The sequence below is a fragment of the Mauremys mutica genome, chromosome 24 (assembly GCF_020497125.1).
Source record: "Mauremys mutica isolate MM-2020 ecotype Southern chromosome 24, ASM2049712v1, whole genome shotgun sequence".
Lineage (NCBI taxonomy): Eukaryota > Metazoa > Chordata > Testudines > Geoemydidae > Mauremys > Mauremys mutica.
The window spans coordinates 2358839-2379464 of record NC_059095.1 but is presented as its reverse complement, the minus strand read 5'-3'; the positions used below and the strand labels follow the sequence as shown (position 1 = coordinate 2379464).

General features: G+C 50.1%; 1 long non-coding RNA gene across 1 annotated transcript; it reads left to right on the top strand.

The window, feature by feature from the left end:
- Positions 1-13871: 13871 nt before the first annotated feature.
- LOC123355739 lies at positions 13872-20208 on the top strand. The gene is made up of 3 exons (XR_006575191.1): positions 13872-13973; positions 17411-17563; positions 19953-20208. It is a non-coding gene; the product is annotated as an uncharacterized LOC123355739 (long non-coding RNA).
- Positions 20209-20626: the final 418 nt, after the last annotated feature.

The window sequence follows — 20626 nt, the reverse complement described above, 5'->3', positions numbered from 1 at the left end:
CTTTTTTGTTTGAATTGATGGAGGAGTTATGCAGTGAACAGAAATGCAGTGAGATAAAGCGGAAGAATCTTTTCCCAAAGGTGCTCTTGTGAGTATAATGTCATTGTTCCAAAGTTTATTAGAAGAGGCTTGCAGTATTTGGGAAAAGCAAGGAAAATATATGTCTGTTTGTCTGTCTGTCTGCTGGAGGGGAGGAGACTGGCTCCATGTGTGGGTGCATATGTGTGCGTAGGCACATTAAAAATCCTCTTTATGGAGAAAACTTAGAGAGCTGTGAAGAGAGGAAGAATTTAACGGAGGCACGTTACTCACACACATGAATGATACTGGAGAGTATTTAAACTAGAATTAGCTACTCCCAAACATTGCAGGTCAACTGGCTAAATACCAGCAACTCTCCTGGCAATAAATTAATGAATTCTCCCAGTCTTGCTAGGGGTGTCGGGTGAATTCTTCTTTTATTCTGTGCCAGGCGGCAGCAGGGGGAGAAGAGAAGTGGAAAGGGGAGTGGGGCAGAGAAGGTGACTGTGTGCTCCATAAATATTATATTGGAACTTCTTTGCATTTTCGACTGGGCTGGGTGATAGTGGGGCCAGACAATGCCTGCATTGAAGTGTCAGGCAGTGGCTAGACAGCCCAGCTGTTGTGAATGGGCTGCGCAGCGGGTGAAAAAGGACCCAGGGGCTCAAGGTCAGAGGTAGCCCCTCGTGTATGATTCAGCCAAGCCCCTTTATTTTTGTCCATAAAACTAATAAAAGCAACTGGCTGTTACATGCCGAACATACCAACTGGCTGCCAGTGCCAATCGGGAGAATAGGGGCTGGAACTAGGGGGGCTGCCGCACCCCCTGGCTCAAAGTGGTGTCCATCATATGCAGGGTTTGCAATTTGGTTCAATGACTCTCAGCCCGCCCCCCACTATATGTAGGGTGACCAGCTGTCCCGTTTTTATAGGGACAGTTCCATTTTTTGGGACTTTTTCTTATACCCACCACCCTCTGTCCCGTTTTTTCACAGTTGCTGACTGGTCACCCTAACGATACACATTGTTCCAGCGCCCCTGATCCGAGGCCCTGAGAGCCACCCGCTCAGGGGCTGACAAAGACATAGCTCCCACCCATCCCCCAATGCATGTGTCCACGTGAACACACCTGCACGTTCTGGTGGCTCAGAAAAAGAGCCCCTCCCCGCCCCCGCGTCTTTGCTGGGAGGTTAACGAAAGGCGCGAGGGGGCAGAGGGGAGGGATGATGCTCTTTGGGTGTATCAAGGGGGTCGATGCCAAGGAGGGAGCACGGTTCTTTAGACTGGGGTTCAGCGCCCAAGTCTCCCTGGTTGCTCGAGTGTTGTACACAAGTGTATCGCCAGGAGGAACGGGGCTGCGCTAAGAAAAGAGACGCTTAGGGCCCGATCCTTGGCACTGCTCCATGGAAGTCACACCAAGCTGAGAATCTGTCCTGTAGGCTGAAGAGACATAAAATTCCTGCCGGTGAGATGGATCTGGCTGAGGCGTCAGCTCCCCAAGGGGAGGGGAGACAGACCCATTGCTCCCTGCCATGAAAAGGATCTACCTGGGGAATCATCTTCCCAGGGAAGCTTGGGACCAGACTGGGCAAAACAACAGAGAATGCAGCCAGGGAGCTGATCCTGCCCTGTCACTGGGAGACAGGCAGGACTGCTCTATGCAAACTGCTCTGATTCCAACCTCCCAGGTGAGGTTTTTCTGTCTGTCCACATGTTCACGCTGTGCTCATCATGGCAGGGTGTAGAAAGCGCAATTGACAGGCAGATCCGAATTGCTTTAGCCCAGCTCTGGGCTAGCCCCTCAGTGGCCTGGAGCCGTCTCATGCTGCTCAGAAGTGGGACTTTAGGGTCGCTGTGATTCTACACACACTGCCCTGAAACCTGCGACTTTAGTTGGAAAATTTTTGCTCATGGAAAAAAATAGGCAAAGTTTTAGATTTGTGATATCTTCTGCACCCGGAAAACGGGGGGGAAACGGCAGGACCAGGCTCCAGTGCTCTGGCCAGGTCCTGCATGGCTCCGTTCTGCGGCTGGCTCTGAGAGTCAGGCGTCTGGAGTCGAAAAGAAGCGCCTGGGAGGTTATTCAAACTGATCTCAACGTGGGGGCCTGGGATTCAAAGGCACTGAGCACACCCAGACCCAGCTAATGCCAATGGGACCTTCCGGTGCCCAGCGTCTCTGAAAGTCAGGGCTAGCAAAGCCCGCCGGGGTAGGGGGGCGTGGGTGTGGTTGGTGTCATCAAAGCCCCAGATGATACAATAGGGAAGCACATAAGCAAAAGACGCTTGTTTGCGAAGGGTTTGGAGCGGACTGTGGATTTCCTTCCCAGGAGGCAGTGGAAAGGAGTCTCTGTCGGTGTCTTTCTGTCCGAGTTCCTATTGCAATGGGTACTTACTGCGTCTGAGATGTGCCCGTGTTCATGACGGAAGGGAGCCTAGAGCTTTGGATAGGCTTCTTTTTAGTGTTTTAAATCTACATAAATGCTTTGTGCGTGCGTGTCTATCGCTGCATTTGAAAGGGATGGACGTCTAGGCACAGTGCACTGGGCCCCAGACTGGGGGTGCCAATGCTTCAGAAGCTCCATCGAGGTGCCTGGAGCAAGCCTCGTGCGCAGCTGCCCAGGCACACGTTATTTCTGCCTGGAGTCTGTCCAGTCTGCTGCCAGGGCAGTGGGTGGGGTGGCGACCTGGTCTGGGGGTGACCGGCCGATATCCACCGCCTGTGCGCCTCTTCTGACCTACTTCAGCCTTATTTTTATGCTTTAATGGCTCACAGGCTGTGTGCTGCTGGCCCTGTCTGCACTGCGGTGATTTTCTCCCTATGGGTATAAACAGGTGGGCCCTGCATTCCCTCCTGGCTCCTATCTGCAGAGAGCGTACCCAGCAGGGGCAGCCAGCTTCTGTTTTGCTGTGTGATGGGGTTATTGCTTTTCTTTGCCTGCGTGCCACGCTTGCCAAAATGATGCCCTCAGGAGTGTGTGGACAGCTTTCCAGATCATTGGTATCCAGTGTGGTGTGTGTGTGTAAGTGACTGGACACTTGCAGGAAGTCAAGCAATAAGACAGCTAGTGAAAAAGCGTGTACCTGGATGATGCAGCACTCACACAGATGTGATTGGAAATGCCCAGCCAAAGGCACTGGTACGCCCACCACCACCGCCCACCCTGTTCCCTAGCCCCTGAGCTCACAGATTGTAATCACAGCACCACGAGAACGTGTCTTTTAGAATATTTTACTACATATTAGTCAATCCCTTAGCAACCCTTGTTTCCATGGCAAAGAACCTTTGTGCTGATGCTGAGCTTAGCTTTAAACTGTAATTCTGTTAATTTCATTCTAAGCATCAGTGCTGCCCCAGCTCCATTCTGCCCCAGAATCCAGCCCTGAAATGCCAGCGGGCAGTAATCAGGGGGATTAAAATCCAGTCTGGCTTGTAGAATTTGCCCTTGGTTGGGGGTTTAAAACACAGATCCGGGGAAATACCCCAGGTGTCCCAGAGGCTCCAGGAGAGAGAAGGGAAGAGGAGATTTCCCTTCATATTTCTAAAGAAATCCCTAACATGAGGTTCCTCCTTCCCAGACAAGTAGAAAGTTTATTTTCTCTCTCGAGGTTGCTGTCCCACTTCAGCCTTTAAGCCAGTCAGGGTCTCTTCTGGGACCAACCTGGCTCATTCGCAACCTTGGCATTACTCTGTAGTTCACAGGATTTAGAACCAGGGCTGTGTCCGGTTTTAGTTTAATGTAACAGCTCCTGGCAAGCCATGGACAAGCGGCTGCAGCAGGTCTGAAATGAGCCTTTTTATTCTGTATTTGTACAGCACCTAACACAATGGGGTCCTGCTCTGTGATTGGGGGTTTTAGGCAAAACCACAATACACATCAATAATAATAATAATTGATATTAGGAAATGCATTGTTTAAAAAACTACAGTGGAAATTATTTCTGTTTGTATCTCTTAATTTCAACTTTCCTCATTCTGGGAATCCCAGGGCCAGATTCTCAGCTGATGTAAATCGCTCTAGTACCATCAGAGTCAGTGAACCATGCTGATTTCCACCAGCTGAGGATCTGGCCCTGAAACACAGCAGCTCTGTGTTAGGCTCAGTTCAGGAAAACTCTTAAGCGAGTGCTTTAATTTTAAGCATGTACTTAAGTCAATGGGACATAAGCACATCCTTCAAGTTAAACAAATGCTTAAGTGTTTCCCTGAATTGGGGTCTTAATGCAGCAGATCCAGCAACTGAAATTGCTTAGAGAATGACAAGGAGCAGAATTGCAACTGACAAGCTGCTGTCCAGGCTGAGTGAATCCTTTCATTTCAGCTTTCCCCTGAGTGCTAGAAATTCCGGGGCCAGATCCTCATCTGGTGGGAATCAGCAAAGCTCAGTGAAATTGACAACAGCTGAGCACCTACCCACGTCCTGCCACAATTGCAGGGAGACAGGGCTCTGTTCTCCTTCTGCTGATCTCAGCGGCCAGGCTCACACTGACTTCAGTGGCACGGGGTGAGGTCCACGGTCTCCCAAAGGAGGATGTTTAGCCTGTCTATTGACAGAGCACCAGTCATCTTGGTATCTAACCACCGATGTATCAGATATTCAACCGGCATTTCATTTGGCCATGATCCCACAAACCCCTTACTCCCCTTGACTTCAATGGGAATATCCACAGGAATAATAAGGACAACCCGCAGGACTGAAGGATCAGGCTAAGAAACTCCTAGATTCCAAGGCCAGAAAGGACCACCTAGTCTGACCCCTCCCCTGTATAACCCAGGCCAGAGAATTCCCCCCAAGTAATTCTGAGAAGCAGATATTTTAGAAAAACCTCCAACCGTGATTTTAAAATTGTCAGTGATGGAGAATTCACCACGACCCTTGGTAAATTGTTCCAGTGGTTAATTACCCTCCCTGTCAAAAATGTACAAGTCTGAATTTGTCTAGCGTCAACTTCCAGTCATTGGATTCTGTTAGCCCTGTCTCGGGCAGATTGTAGAGCCCACTATTAAATATTTGTTCCCTGTGTAGATACTTACAGACTGTAACCAACTCACCCCTGAACTTTCTCTTTGTTAAGCTAAATAGACTGACCTTTTTGAATCGATCACTATAAGGCAGGTTTTCTAATTATTCTCATGGCTCTTCTCTGAGCCGCCTCCAATTTATCAACATCCTTCGTGAATTGTGGGCACCAGAACTGGACACAGGATTCCAGCCACAGTCACACCAGTGCCAAATACAGAGGCAAAATAACCTCTCTGCTCCTACTCGAGATGCCCCTGTTTACACCTCCCAGGATCGCATTCGCTCTTTTGCCCTCAGTGTCACACTGGGAGCTCGTATCCAGCTGATTAGCCACCAAGACCCCCAAGTCTTTTTCGGAGTCCCTGCGTCCCCGAATAGAGTCCCCCACCCTGTAAGTGAGGCCCACGGTCTTTGGTCCTAGATGAAGACATGTCCATTTAGCCGTATTAAAAGGTATTTTGTTTGCTTGTGCCCAGGTTACCAAACAATCCCGAGCACTCTGAATCGGTGACCAGCCCTCTTCAGTATTTAACACTCCTCCAATGTTACTGTCATCTGCCAACTTTAACAGTTTTCTTCTAGGTCATTGATAAAAACATCAAATACTATAGGTCCAAGTACTGATCCCTGCAAAATCCCACTGGAAACACACCCGCTATATCATGGTTCCCTGTTTACAGTTACATTCTGAGACCTATCAGTTAGACAGTTTTTAATCCATTTAATGTGTGCCACATTCATTTGATATTGTTCTAGTTTTTGATCAAAATGCCTTGCGGTACCAAGTCAAACACTTTACAGACGTCTATTATGCCAACACTATTACCTTTATCAACCAGACTTGTAATCTCATCAAAAAAAGATCTCAAGTTAGTTTGATAGGATCCATAAATCCATGTTCAATAGCATTCATTACGTTGCCATCCTTTAATTCTTTATTAATCGAGTCCCGTATCAGTCATTCCATTATCTTGCCCAGGATTGATGTCAGGCCGACAGGCCTATAATTACCTGGGTCATCCTGTTTACCCTCTTTAAAAATTGGTACAACCTTAGTTTTCTTCCAGTCTTCTGGAACTTACCCCATGCTCCACAACTTACTGAAAATCAACATTAACAGTCCAGCGAACTCCTCAGCCATCTCTTCTAAAACTCTTGGATACAAGTTATCTGGACCTGCTGATTTAAAAATGTCTAACTTTAGTAGCCTTTGTTTAACCTCTTCTAGAGATACTAGTGATATGGAAAGAGTATTATCATCACCATTTGATGAAACTATATCATCTGTTTCCCCCCCTCCCACACACCAATACTGAGAAGTTTCTATGCCCCTTGATCTCACAAAGGCTGGACATACGCTTAACTTTAAGCATGTGAGTCAGGCTAACTAGTCTGAAGATGGAGCTTGATAAATTTATGAACAGAATTATGTGACACGGTTATCTGTACTAGCAGGATTGGACTGAATGATCCAGGAGGTCCCATCCAGTGCTGTGTGAATCAACAAGCCAACTCATGTACATAAGTCTTTGTAGGATCAGGACCCTAGTTTGAATGATTGTGTTGTTATTTAAGCTTTATCCTGTGGTGCTCCCAAGGGCCACAACCAGGTTGGGACCCCATTCTGCTAGACATCATACAAACACAGAGAAGGATGGCAGGAAGTTTTACTACCAACACATGTATGATTTTTGGCCTGGTCACAGCCCTTCAAACCAGCATCTTTCCAGCACTCTTGCATTTAATGGAGCTGGTCAATATTTTTCATAGAAGCAGCTTTCCTATCGGAAAATTTTGCTTCATCAGAACTGAAACTTTCTGCAGGAAAATGTCAGTTTTAACATTTTAACACATTTCCAATTTGAGAAAATCCAAGTGACATTTTTTCTTTCATGTAGACATTCTGAAACAAATCCATGTTTTTTTGTTGTGAAACATTGATTCTAAATTAAAAACGCCACCTTGAAATAGCTGTTTCCTTTTGATCAAAAGTGTCAAAAAAACCCCATTTGTCTTGGGTGATTTCCAATTCCAACGCTTTGGGAAATTTTTTATATTTTGACTCTCCATTCTGACTCAGCACAGGGAACTAATTCTGACATGGTGACGTTTCCTGCCAGGCAAAATTCCATTTGCCAACCAGCTCCAGTATTTATTATAAACCGGTGGGTCCCCATCTGCAGATGAACCCAATGGCAGCTCTGATGGGATTCAGTCAGGGTCTGGGTGCTACTTCAGCACTCTGTTCTCAACACACCTGAGCCACAAATGCAAGGCTAAGAAGAGACGGAGAAAGACACGGTTGTCCCTTTCCTACTGTTCAAGGACAAGCAGAATTCAATGTGATTCCAGTTTGATTCCCCCTCCTCCCCAAACTCTTGTACTTGGTTTAAAGCGAGGGGGGGGGATGGCTCTTTCTTTCAGTTCATAATCAAAATATTTGCCATCCTGAGGAATTTGCCTTCACAGCGCATAGAAAAGGAGCCTAAGCGGCTCTAAAAGGAGCCTTGTCCTTCATCGGAGAGTTGAATAGACGTCTCTGGTCACAGGTTTCATAATGAAGCACTGGCAGCGCTGAACTGAAGGGTGTTATTGCAGCCTCTCGCTTTTCTTCTTCCGAGAGCAAGAATGCGAAATAAATCTCCCTCCCCTCGCCCCCCCTACTGCTGTTTACGGGAAGCCCGTTAGATCCCAGCCCCCAGGAGCACCTGGTCAGGGTCGGGGCTGCAAAGGAATCTTCATTTACCCTATTTAATCTCGCGTAGTAGAAAAGCGGAGACCTCCTTCCTCCCAGTACAACGTTTATTGAATTCGTACTAATGAAAGGTCGGACACAATTCAACGGCTGGAAGCTGAAGCTAAACACATTCAGACTGGAAATAAGGTGCACGTTTTTAACACTGAGAATAATGGACTGACCAACGGTTGTGGGGGATTCTCCATCACTGACTATTTTGAAATCAAGCTGGGATGTTTTGCTAAAAGATCTGCTCTAGGGCTTATTCTGGGGGAGTGCTCTGTCCTGTGTTATACGGGGGAGGTAGAAGGCAGATTGGTTGGTCACAGGGGTCCCTTCTGGCCTGGGAATCTATGAATCTAACTAATTCCTACAGCGATGGTGACTCTGAGAAGGAACCCTCTCTCTCTCTCTCTCACACACACACACACACACACACACACACACTTTAAAGCTAACAATGAGGGGAGGGGGGTGTTTCCCTTGCTTTGCAGCTTCAATTTTTCACTAAATCTTATTTTTGAAAAATCTCTTTGCATTGGTTTGGGGGAGCACTGTGGGCTTTGAGTCCAGACTCTTGAGTAGATTGGACAATGCTTCGTTTTTAATTTAGAAGAAGAGCTTTTATTTTATACCAGCTTTGTTTTTGTTTTTAAAACCCGCCCTGGGCTAGGTCCAGCTGATACAACGGATGCCAATAAGCATCCTCTGCTCCCACTGACTTTAAGGTTACCTGACTTCTTATCTATCCTCCTCTCTCTTCTACCTCCCCTTATCTGTGGCGATATTGTTTGGTTGTGTTATGGCAGCCCCAGCTGAAATCCAGCCCCCATGTGCTAGGCAGCTCACAGGCAGAGAGACAGTCCCTGCCTCCACCTCTCACAGTCTGACAGGACAGGCACAGGCTGGGAGGAGAAACAGAGACACCTGTGACTGTGGCAAAGTCAGGAATAGAGCCCAGGTCTCCTGAGTTCTAGGCCAGTGCCCTGTCTACTAGGCTATGCTGCATCTAGCAGTTGCCACCTCTCCCTGTCCCTTCACCTCAGCCCTCTCTGCCCTGGGGATCTGCCCCCATTCTAGCCCTTGGCAACCAGGCACTAGTGCAAAGCCCTAGCATAGACAAGCAAAGCTGTGATTTGCACCAGCTCACTCCTGCATGAACCACACTCAGCTGCACCAGTGCAAATCATGGTTTACATGGAGGCATTTGTACTGGTGCAGCTACATTGATAGCTGGTCACCAGGGGCCAGAATCGGGGCAAATCCTGGATTGGAACTAGTATTCTAGTGCTGCTAAGCCCCCCTGTTCCATTTCCCAAGTCTCCTTAGCCAGCCTGGGGTATCTGCTCCACCCCCCAACCCCCCGGTGTATGTGTCTAGGGCAAAACTCCCTCGAGAGGAGAACTATAGACATGGATGAAAAAAAGAACTAGATAAATTCATGGAGGACAGGTCCATCAATGGCTATTAGCCAGGCCGGGCAGGGATGGTGTCCCGAGCCTCTGTTTGCCAGAGGCTGGGAATAGGCAACAGGGGATGGATCACTGGATGATTCCCTGTTCTGTTCATCCCCTCTGGGGCACCTGGCTCTGGCCATTGTCAGCAGACAGGATACTGGGCTAGATGGACCCTTGGTCTGACCCAGTCTGGCCATTCTAATGGGCTTAAATTTCAATGGCATCAGAGTATTTTGCTTCAGAACAGGCTTCAGCCTCTGGAACGTGCCCCAAATGGCATTTATAGTATTTTCAGGGCTTCATCCCGGCTTGCGCGCCAGTCAGATGCTGCATGATGTTGACACAGCATGTGCTCTCCTGCTGCACTCCAAACCCTGCTCCCAAGTGACCAACACAGGAGCAGCCCGCTCCCTTCGCGCCCTGATCCGGCATCCTGCAGGCTGCTGCTGCTCAGTGTGTTTGCACAGAGCCTAGCACGATGGGGTACCGGTCCGTGTCTGAGCCTTGTAGGTGCTACTGCAATACAGATACTAAATAAGAATTAACATTCCACTCTGCTGTAGCTCACGACCGTCCTCATCGGAGGAGTGAAAGATGACAAGAGCAGGCTGAGTCACCCAGCACACGGGGGATAAAGGGAAGAGAAAGCCCTGGGAGCTCCCTATCTTAAAACATCAGCCTGTGAGATTTCCAAGGGAAAGACCTGAGGAACGGCATTCTCTGGGTCTGCAGCTCCAGAGTTATGGGGCAGACCTGAGGAACGGCATTCTCTGGGTCTGCAGCTCCAGAGTTATGGGGCAGACCTGAGGAACGGCATTCTCTGGGTCTGCAGCTCCAGAGTTATGGGGCAGACCTGAGGAACGGCATTCTCTGGGTCTGCAGCTCCAGAGTTATGGGGCAGACCTGAGGAAAGCTCCAGAGTTATGGGGCAGACCTGAGGAACGGCATTCTCTGGGTCTGCAGCTCCAGAGTTATGGGGCAGACCTGAGGAACGGCATTCTCTGGGTCTGCAGCTCCAGAGTTATGGGGCAGACCTGAGGAACGGCATTCTCTGGGTTTGCAGCTCCAGAGTTATGGGGCAGACCTGACGCTCCCCAGCCCAAAAGCAAAACCACCCTTTGCTTGCCGCACTGAGGCGTCGTGAGGGTGGAATAGGCAGTTAGCAGGAGTGGTGCTGTAAGAGGTGGTTCTCCTCCCCCTCGCAGGACTAAATTACTCAGCAGCCATGGAGCATTTAGCAGTGAAAGGTCCTGATTGCAGCCCAGTGGGCGCCAGGTTCTTACCTCTGCTGGGTGGCCTTATTCATCTGCACTTGAGCTTCACTGGCTCAAGGGGAAAAGGTCCCCTTGTGTCCCCCGAATGTGAATTCAGGCCGAGACCCTCTGGGGTTTTGTTGGTTGGGGCCCAGTATGTTGCGAATTGTAGCTTTGGGACATCACTGAATATGTGTGTGTGAGGGGGGAGAATCCCTTCTCGATGCCAACAAAATACCCCCCCCCCCCATACACACACACGACTGGCTTGGAGCAGTTGTTGGTCACCATGTAACTCTTCCTGGAGAGTCACTGCAGAAAAAGGAAGGAAAATTCCCTCAAGCAAGCGCGGCGGGAACATGAAATAAAGACCAAGGAGCGTTTGGATGGGCCCGACACAAAGGAGGTGGCCTGGGGCTCAGGAGATCTCTCTTCGTTAGTGCACAAGGAAACAAACTCAAAGGAGATTTAATTCCAAACTGAAACGCAACACGAATTTCCGGGGGTGGGGGGGGGTGTGTGCCAAGAAACAACTCCCCTCTCCTCCCCCTCCCTATTTGGAGCTGGTGCAGCCCTCTCTGGCATCGAGCAAACTTGTTGCTACAGACCATCTTGCTTGAGGATAAGGCCGACTCCCAGATCTTTTCCTGGGCCCGGAATTAAGGTCTTGAAAGAAAGTTTGGTGGTTGAAATCTCCACCTCCCTGGCCCCTCGATGCTTGCTGGTCCTTGCGGAGCCCTGACCCCGTATCCTGGTGCCACATCCCGGGGGCCGGCCTGGTGAAAGGACGCATCGAGATCAGGCCCGTCCCATTACGTAGGGAGTCTGCACGCACATCTCATGACACAAACAAGGCTGGACAAAGCCCTCCTGGCCGGTGGGACTGGGCTAGAAGGGACCCCTGGGCTCTTTTCAGTCGGATTCTATGAGAGCCTTTGCTATTTAATTCTTCTCACTGGAGTTCCCTCCATCAGAGGGTCCCGCCCCATCCCCGAAATCTTTCCAAAGGTGGAGGGGGGGGGTGCAAACAGTTAATTTTATGTGCATCTTCCCTCTGCCACCCCCACCCTCACCGGACACTTGCACAGATCAGCTCAGTGCACGGGCATTACCCTGCCCCGCTTGGCACTGATTGGTCTCGTCAGGGTGGAACTGGCTTGACTGTTCCTTTGCAGACTCACCTGCTCCCAGCAGGCTGGCGGTTTGGGCTCACTCGTTCGTAAGCCTTGAGCTACTTTGTCACCTCGCAGCAGGCCTCAGACGGGGCCCGTTCTGCTGTCACCCACTCACGACAGCTCTATTGCGTCCTGGCCCCCCGCGGCGCGCTCGGGCTGCAGGAGCCGAAAGGGCCTTGAGCACAGAGTCTGGCAGCGACAGAGAAGAGAGGCCTAGACCCCCGTGTTCCCACTGACAAAGGAAAGCAGCCTCCAGCCAGCAACGTTCCCGGGTAAATGAGAGAATGGCAGTGAGAGGAACCTGTAGGATAGGGCTGGGTGCAGAGCCCTCCAGGACTGGCTCGGAGGGGAAGCACCCACCTGACCCTCTTGGGCCTGGCAATAAACTCCAGCTGTTTGAAATTAAATCAGTCCCCAGAGTAAGGGCAGGGAAAAGGAGTGATAATAACCTTCTGCCAGCGGGCCCTGACCTGGGACTCAGAGGACCTGAGCTCAGTTCGTGTCTGCACCACAGACCGGGCAAGTCACTAAAGGCAAGATTTTAAAAGGTCCTTGCTCAGTTCAGAGGTGAAGCAACTGCCCAAAGGTCACAGAGTGAACCAGTGGCAGAGATGCAAATTAGAGCCCAGGCTCCCTGATGCTCCGCCTCTCTCCTTGCTGTAGATCCCACTGGGGCTAGAACCCAGGAGTCCGGGCTCTCACGTCCCCCAGCCCCCGTGCTGAGGACCAGACTGCACTTCCATGCGTTTACCTCAGCGAGCATCCCCTGTAGTGCCTGTTGGTGCTGGTTTGAGGGTTAGTCCACACAACCAATGACTTCGGAGTCCAGCAGCACTTTGACAGCTGCCTGGCCCAGGCGGAACTTCACTGAAACTGCCTAAATAACAACAGGGGCCACTCTCCACAGTGGGGCCCCCGTGGGGTATTTGACCAAGGGTGGTTCTCCCGCTGGCATTCCCCTCATCCCTCTTCTCCTCGAAGCGCCCACTCAGTCCTGACGGAGACGCCTGGGTAAAACCAAAGCAGGTTTAAAGAACCACTTGCCATCCTAGTGACCAGCTGAACTCCGCCCTGGGGGCTGTTTTACTCACGTAGGGCACGTTTCTCCCTGTGCAGAGGCCAGCACAGGGTGGATCTTTCTGTCTCTGGGCCCCATTGTTGTAGTATCTGAGCCCTTCACAGTCAGTGCGGTTTTATCCTCCCCACCCCACAGCCCAGAGAGGAAGGGAAGTGCCAAACTTTCAAAGGGGCCAGTAATGTTGGCGGCGTCCGTGCTTGCAAACCCAATAATAATCTAAATACCCAGGGCTTATATAGCACTTTTCATCAGTGGATCGCAAAATGCTTTACCAAGGAGGTCAGAGGACATTGTCCCCAATGGATAGATGGGGAAACTGAGGCACGGAGCCACGAAGTAACTTGCTCATGGTCACCCAGGAATAGAAGCCAGGTCTCCTGAGTCCCAGTCTAGTGCTCTATCTTCTAGGCCAGTGTTTCCCAAACTTGGGGCGCTGCTTGTTTAGGGAAAGCCCCTGGCGGGCCAGGCCGGTTTGTTTACCTGCCGCGTCCGCAGGTCCGGCCGATCGCGGCTGTCCCAAGTTTGGGAAACACTGATCTAGGCCATACGGCCTCCCCATACTCATTTTCAAAGGGTGCATGTCCAGCACTTTCTGACCATCTGGCCCCTTTAAGGCAACCCAAAAGCACTAGTCTTTTTCTGAGAATATGGGCCAAATAGTGTGGATGGTTAAAGAATATGCACAGGGGCCAGGACACCTGGATTCCAGCCTGTGTTCTGCCTTAGCCTCCATGTATGTTACTTTGGGCAAGTCACTTCCCTCCTTGTGCCTCAGTTTCTCCATCTGTAAAATGGAGATAATAAAACCGACCTACCTGTGAGGCTAAATTCCTTCAAGTCCATGAAGTGTTTTGAGGGGTCCTGGCATAGGAGGTGCCAGAAAAGAGCAAAGGTTGGTTATTTCTCATTGGTGTCTGCACAGACAGTTTTGCACCCACTGAGTCCTGTGCAGAGTTTGTTTCCATACAGTAAAGCTGAGGCTCCAACCCATCGACATGGCTCTCAGTGTAGTCATGAGGTTCTGGAGCCTTGTTACAAAACCATCTCTGTCCAAGGGGACCCAAGACTCCCCAGTGATGGCCCAAATGGATTCAGGCCAGAGCCTGATTGGAACTCATTACGTTTTGTTACCGGACTTGAACCCAAACCCAGCAAAATTTTGTGGGGTTTCATTTCAAAGGCTTTTGGAACAGGCAAACTCACTGCATGCGGGCGCCAACTGCCAGGAGGTAAAGGGTTAAACACTCCATCCCCCTCCCCCACCCAGCCATCCAGCACCCTCCTGACCCAGGGCCAGCAGCAACCTAGAGATGGAGGGCCCCAATCCCACTCCTAGTTGCCCCCAATTGCCCCCTACCCCACAATCAGCTGTGTATAAGGGGTGCCTGAAGTCCTTCTCATTTGCTAAAGATTCCGGGTACAAATTCACTTTTATTATTGGGGGTTTTACTGCAATGCATGGGGGGCGGGGGGAGGACAGGTCACTCAGTAAATCTATTCCCTTGGGAGCACGAGACTAATAAAATGGGAGGATGGAAGCGGGGGCCCACCCCATGTCCCCAGCAAAACACTCTCAGCCTTTCTCATGCACAGCACCAGAGCCAGCCATAATGCCCCCCGGCCCTCCTCAAAGGGCTCCCGCCAATGAGCTCAGCTCCCCCCGACTTGTCCTTCTCCAGGCCCACAGGAACACCCCCCCCCACACACACACCCACCCCTTGGTAGCAGACTCCGATTCCCACTGCCGGGATGGGGAGGGGGAAGCAATTAATCCATATGGAAATGTATGTAAATCAGTCCCGTGACTGGAATCACCAGCTGTTTCCCCGACACAGCTTTTCCCTGCATGCGGGGGGAATGGCGGGGGGAAGTGCGAGGGGAGGGGCGGGGGGTGAGCAGAGGAAGGAAGGAGACATGGGGGCATGGAGGAGGTGGAGCATTAACTCCCCTTTTCCCGTCATCTCCAGATGCCTCAACGTTCCTGAATCCCAGCCTGAAATGACAACATCCCCGTCCCCTCCATCCGGCTCCACCGGCCGCTCTTGGGGGGCGAATGCCCCAAGGCGCTTTCTCTGCCACCCCCACACATGCTGAGCCATGTGAGCGGGACGAGCCAGCCTCCGCCAGCACCCTCCTCGGGAGCTCCGGTCTGCATTCAGCTACCCAGCCAGGCCTCAGCTCTGCTAGCCAGCAATTCCCACGGGGAGCCCTAGTGCAGAGCAGCTGCTGGCAGGTTCTGCAGCTTTAGCTGCCGTGCCAATTAAACGTGTCCATTAACTCATCATCACCGGAGACGGTTGGGCATTTTTTTATGAGATCTGATGGGGGGTGCGGGGGAGTGGAAAATATCCACTTGTCAAAATCAAACCTTCTCGCGGGGACAGGTCGGGTCTGACAAAGTTCTTGACTTGAATCATTTGAGAGAGAGAAAAAAGAAGTTTAGAGATTGTCAACCCCCTTCGCTGTGACGTTTTCCAAACGAAAAGTTCCGCGTTTCCGATTCAAAGAGCTTTTCTGTTTAGAAATGTAATCGCCTTACGGCAAAAATCATTTCAAACAACAACGCTCAAAGTGTCAGTGAAACATCTTTGAAATGATATAAACTCCATGTTCCGACTGACCCAAGTCGACAGGTTTCTCGGGCTTTTCCGTTCTCGGCCGTGTTTAGCATTTCGATGTTTCGTCCCCATTCGTGACAGGAAGAATTCCTGAAATCACAAAACTTTGCCCGGGATGGGAGCACCAGGATTTCCCACCGGCGCTAATCATCCTCCTTTGTGTCCTGCCCACTTTGAGAGATGACGGTGGGAAGTCCAAGGGGACAGTGAGGCGTACTGCTTGGGGAGATTTGCAGGAAGCTGGCCTGCTGGGCGGAGTGGACCCCCTTGGGAATCTCATGGTCAGGCCAGAAGCTCATTGGGCTGAGCGGCTTTGTCCATGGATATAGCAGCCGTGGTGGCCATGCCCTGCTGGGTAGGCTGGGAGCTCTTCAGCAAATGGGACTTCCTGAAAGTCTGTACATCACCAAGCGCATGTGGCCCTATCCTGGTCCTGGGGGCCACTGGGTACTGCCACAATATAAATAATCATTGGCCCAGTGCACACCACCCTTCACAAGCCAAATCCTCTGCCGGAACCTGCATAGACTCAATTACCATCAGCTCCAGACTAGGTCCCTTTTAATATTGGTCACAGTTGTGTTGTTGTCCGGTGGGGAAATGAATGACTGGAAGCTTCAGAAGACAAGCCAGCCAGGACTATAGACGGCACAGAGTGTTAGCAATGGTTTGGCTTCAGAGGACGACTTGCTCTGGGCCAGCTCTGCACTGCAGGACAGGAGTGCTGGGTTCCTACCCCAGGGCTGGGCATGCTGACGAGACAATGAGCCCAGATTCTGGCTGCGTAAGGAAAGTGGTTCTAACGAACAACCAAGGTAGAGCCCATCCTGTCCTCCTCAGCAGGAAGACCTGTGGATGCGGTGCAATGTACTGAGGGTGTGTGTACAGAGGATTATAGAATAGAGGCAGGGAAAGGGCTCAGAGAGGGATATGGTAAACCACTTATGCAGTAGAGCTGGCTGACATTTTTTTAAATAATTGGTGAAAAGTTTTGAAATTTCAAACTTGTTTTTATTTGCAAGGTTCAAAATGCACCTTGGTTGGTTGGGTTGGGGGGGGCAGGTGTTGAATTTTGATATTGAAATATTTTATTAAAATGTTGATCTAAACTTTTCATAGGTTCATAGATTTTCAGGCCAGAAGATGCCATTAGATCATCAGGTCTGACCCCCACTAGCACAGCTCAGAGACACTCCCCAGTTATCCCTGCTCTGAGCCCAATAACTTGTGTTTGTCTAAAGCAGATCTCCCAGAAAGGCAGCCAGTCTCGATTTGAAGACATTTCATTTACTGAAAACCAGGTTTGATTACCTGGCTATCGAAAACCATTTTGATAATATTGACAGTAAAAATGTCTGTATAAAATCTTGCAAGAAATGAAAACAAACAATTGTCAACTTTTTTTGCAAAAATACTTATTTTTGAAAAACAGCCATTTTTGACCAAAAAAGTTTTGTTTAGTACTTTTAGCAGCTCTAGCATGCGCACACAGATGAACACACAGTGCCCGTGTGTACACATGATCATTCATGCAGCCATGCATGTACACACATGTGCATACACTCTTGGAGAAAGGAATAAATCTGTGTTAATTCCCTACACGGAGCAGATCAGGGAAAAACGATGATGAGTAAGAAATAGCCCAAAAGCCAAATTCTGCTGTAACCCGATTAGAGACATGGATCCAAGGGTGTAAATGAGCGAGGTAGCCTCAGATCGCAAGTGCAAGTTGAGTGATGGTCTTCGGCTCAGGGCTCGCTCTACGTGAGCGGCAGGCGTGGCGTGAGATGAGCACCAAACAGCTCATCTTGGAAAAGAGAACTACCCTGATGGGGCAATTAATCAATGTGGCCTCAGCCCTGGGAAGCTGCATGTAGGGCCTTATAGAGGAGGGGGCAGTGCCCGGGGGTGGGGTCACGCTGCATACAAGGGGGGAATCCAGGCAGAAATCAACGTTCTACAAAGAAGTTATTAACTAAGAACAAGAGAGAAAGTACAAAGAAACCATCCTGCCCAGATGCTAACATGATGTACGCATTCATTTTCAGGAAATTATGCCATCCCGCTGGCCTGACCCTATCCCAGAGGGCTCCGCCAACCGATTTCATCCACTTCCGGGGGTCAGGCAGCCCTGGAAGGCGACTCACTTAACAAAAGAGATTCATGCTGCGCATCTCACGCCACCACAACTGTGCTTCGAAGTAAGGCCATGGAAAAGAACTGCTCTAGGCTGGGATTTCCAGAGCAGCTTATGGGAGTTAGGCACCCAACTGGGAGGGGGGAAGCATGCAGGGGCTCCGTGTTTCCTGAAAATGAGGCCCCTTCAAGTTGGGCCCCCCAAAATTAGGACACTCAAAATTGCTAGTTGCTTTTTAAAATCTTGCCCGGAGTGACTTGTCCAGGGTCACCCAGAGAGTCTGTGAGCCCTGAGTCCAGGAACTGCAGCCAGGTCTCCTAGGTACCAGGCCTGTGCTTTACCCACAAGGTCGCCCCTCCTCTCCCTGTTAAGCATTGACACAGCCGTGAGTTGAGGCCCCTGTTATCATTTGTTCTCTGTTCTTTCAAGATTCCCTGGGGAGAGCTGGGGTGCACCCTGTCCCCCAAACACATGGCCCCTCACCCCAGCCAGACGTCCATGACATCTGCTAGCCCAGTAAACCCCCTTCTAAAAACAATAAAGGGCCAGGTTCAAATCCCATTGGAAGGCCACTAGGCTCTAGACTGGGTCCTCGATACTGCAGGGACCTTCCTGCAAGCTGCAGGGTTGCGGCCACGGGCAGCCATTGCAGTCGATGCAATGTCCGAGCCACGCTGCGTGTGCAAAGTGGTCTCGCTCCTCCGGTGCCTTACACGGCTCTGTTTCCCAGCAGCCAAGCAGTTAATACAGTCTCAGCAGAATCCCTCTTAGTGCATCTGCTCTTCCCACTCCCTGTTGACACCTGACCGGCGGCCACCTGTGTCCGATGAACAGGGCATTTGTAAATGACAACTTCCCATCAGTCGAATTAATAAGGGGGATTTCCGTCACTGGCCCACAAGTTCAAGGTAAAGCATAAAATCTCTCATTATCATCTCCTTCTCTTCCGATGGCCCGGAGGAACCTATGACTGCAGTAGCTGCTTTCCGCGGAGCAGAGGATGTTGTGTGATAATTTAGGTCATGGGGATGAAGGTTAACAGGAGGAGAACAAAAGGATCTGCCAAACTTCCTGATAATTAAAAAGAAACAGGATCCAGGGGACGAGCTGCACAGAACATTTCATGGAAGTTCCCCGATACGCTGGTTTATCTCTTGTCTGTTGGCGAAGAGGGCGGAATAGGCAGGCTAGGCCCACAGTGTGAGTCAGAGAGTAGCAGAAATCCGAGATGGGGAAAAACCTCTGTTAGATCATCCCATGCACACCGCACACAGCCAGGGCCCGACTGCTCCCTGCAGTAGAATGTGTGCAGTGGAGAATAACCAGTAAACGTTCTTCCCTCTTCCCATCACTCGCATTAGATTCTCTCGCTGCTTTCTGAACACCTAGGTTCGCCTGTTGTGGGGTGTGTCACAGTGATACTAGGGTGACCAGACAGCAAATGTGAAAAATCAGGATAGGGTGGGGGATAATAGGAGCCTATATAAGAAAAAGAGCCCAAAATCGGGACTGTCCCTATAAAATCAGAACATCTGGTCACCCTAGACTCCAGTCACTGCACAAGCATGTAGTGAGAGAGCGTCTCTGGCCCAAAGCTCCCACAGACACCAGAGACCAACCAGACAAAGGGTGGGAGAAAGGAAAGACCCTTATCCCCATTTCACAGGTGGGGAACAGAGGGCTGATGTGACTGGGCTGCGTCACACAGGGAGCCTGGGGCAGAGCCAGGGATAGAACGGCAGTCTCGTAAGTCGCAGTCCAGTGCTTTAACCAGAGGACCTTCCTTCCCCACTGAGCTAGATAAATGGTTAAATGTCAACCATCACGCGATGGAGGTCACTGCTGTATTATCAAAATAAAGGCTATAATTATCAAACCTGGGGGCTTCGGGTGAGGTTCCTAAACCAGCCTTGAGATCCCCAAGGAAAAGAGGTCTGATTTCCATAGGCACTGAGAACTTCTCGCTCCCAGGGACTTCCATGGGATCTGCAGGCCCTCAGCACCTTTTCTTTAAATGGCTAAATATGGATTGAAGAGTTGAGCTGGGTGAATAATTAATTTATTTTAACTGAAAAATCTACCCAAATTCGTACACAGTTTGGTCACTCTGAATCTGCATCTTTTGGGAATTTGTTTTTTGCATTTAAGAGTCTAAGTTTCACAGCCTGATTGAAACATTCTGGTCAACAAGTACATGCCTCTGAGGGCTGGATTCTCAGAGGTGCTGAGCACCTGCAGTTCCCATTGCTGGAATCCTGGCCCAAATGATGTCAGTAGCAAAATGCCCATTGATTTCAGTGAGGCAAGTTTTCCCGCACTGACTAACCCTGGAGTTGTGGATGCCAATCATGTCTGCAAATCAGGCCTTTGGGGAGCCCATACTCCTAGCCAGGCAGGGAGGCAGGAAATGTATGTGATGTCCTATCACTGAAACAGCTCTCTCTGACTGACAGGTGGCGTGATCAGAAGATGTGATGTTGGATGAGCACAAAAGCCACAAGAACGGCCCAGTATTTGCAAGAGGTTCCATTCGAAGATTTGTTTCCTTTCCAAAATAAAAACAGTGACTAGCGTGTGGAGAGCGTTGATGGGAGAGGAGGGTCATTTTTTGGTAAATAGCCAAAAAACAAACAAACAAACAAACAAACGCTTGGCCAGTAGTAAGACAAGCTGTGCATCTCCCCTCTGAGCAGAAAGCACTAAGGTAAACAGAGCCAAATCCAGTGGGGGGAGGGGGGGTTGCATTCTGCCTCCTAAAATCCCCACTGTGGTTTCCACTGGCTATGGGATTAGTCTTCCCTTCCTTTTCTCTGGGGTTGTATAGTTGTCATGAACTCCACTTGGGTCACTGGTGGGATTTCAAACCATAAACAGCATTAATGCTTAAGCTCAAAGACTAAATCCAACAGCTGGAAGCCGGGGCAGACTGAGTCTTTTATGTGGACTAGTCATTGGAGGGTGACAAAAGCCCCGCAGCCTACAAGCACGGGTTACGTAGCATTGCGGCGTGCTGCTACACAGAGACTGTGTCTAATTTGTGTATCCGTTTGTCATGTGTCCTGGGACCCTATGGAATGAAAGACTCTATTGGCTGAGTAAGTTCTTACTGTCCTGGCTGCTGCTGGGT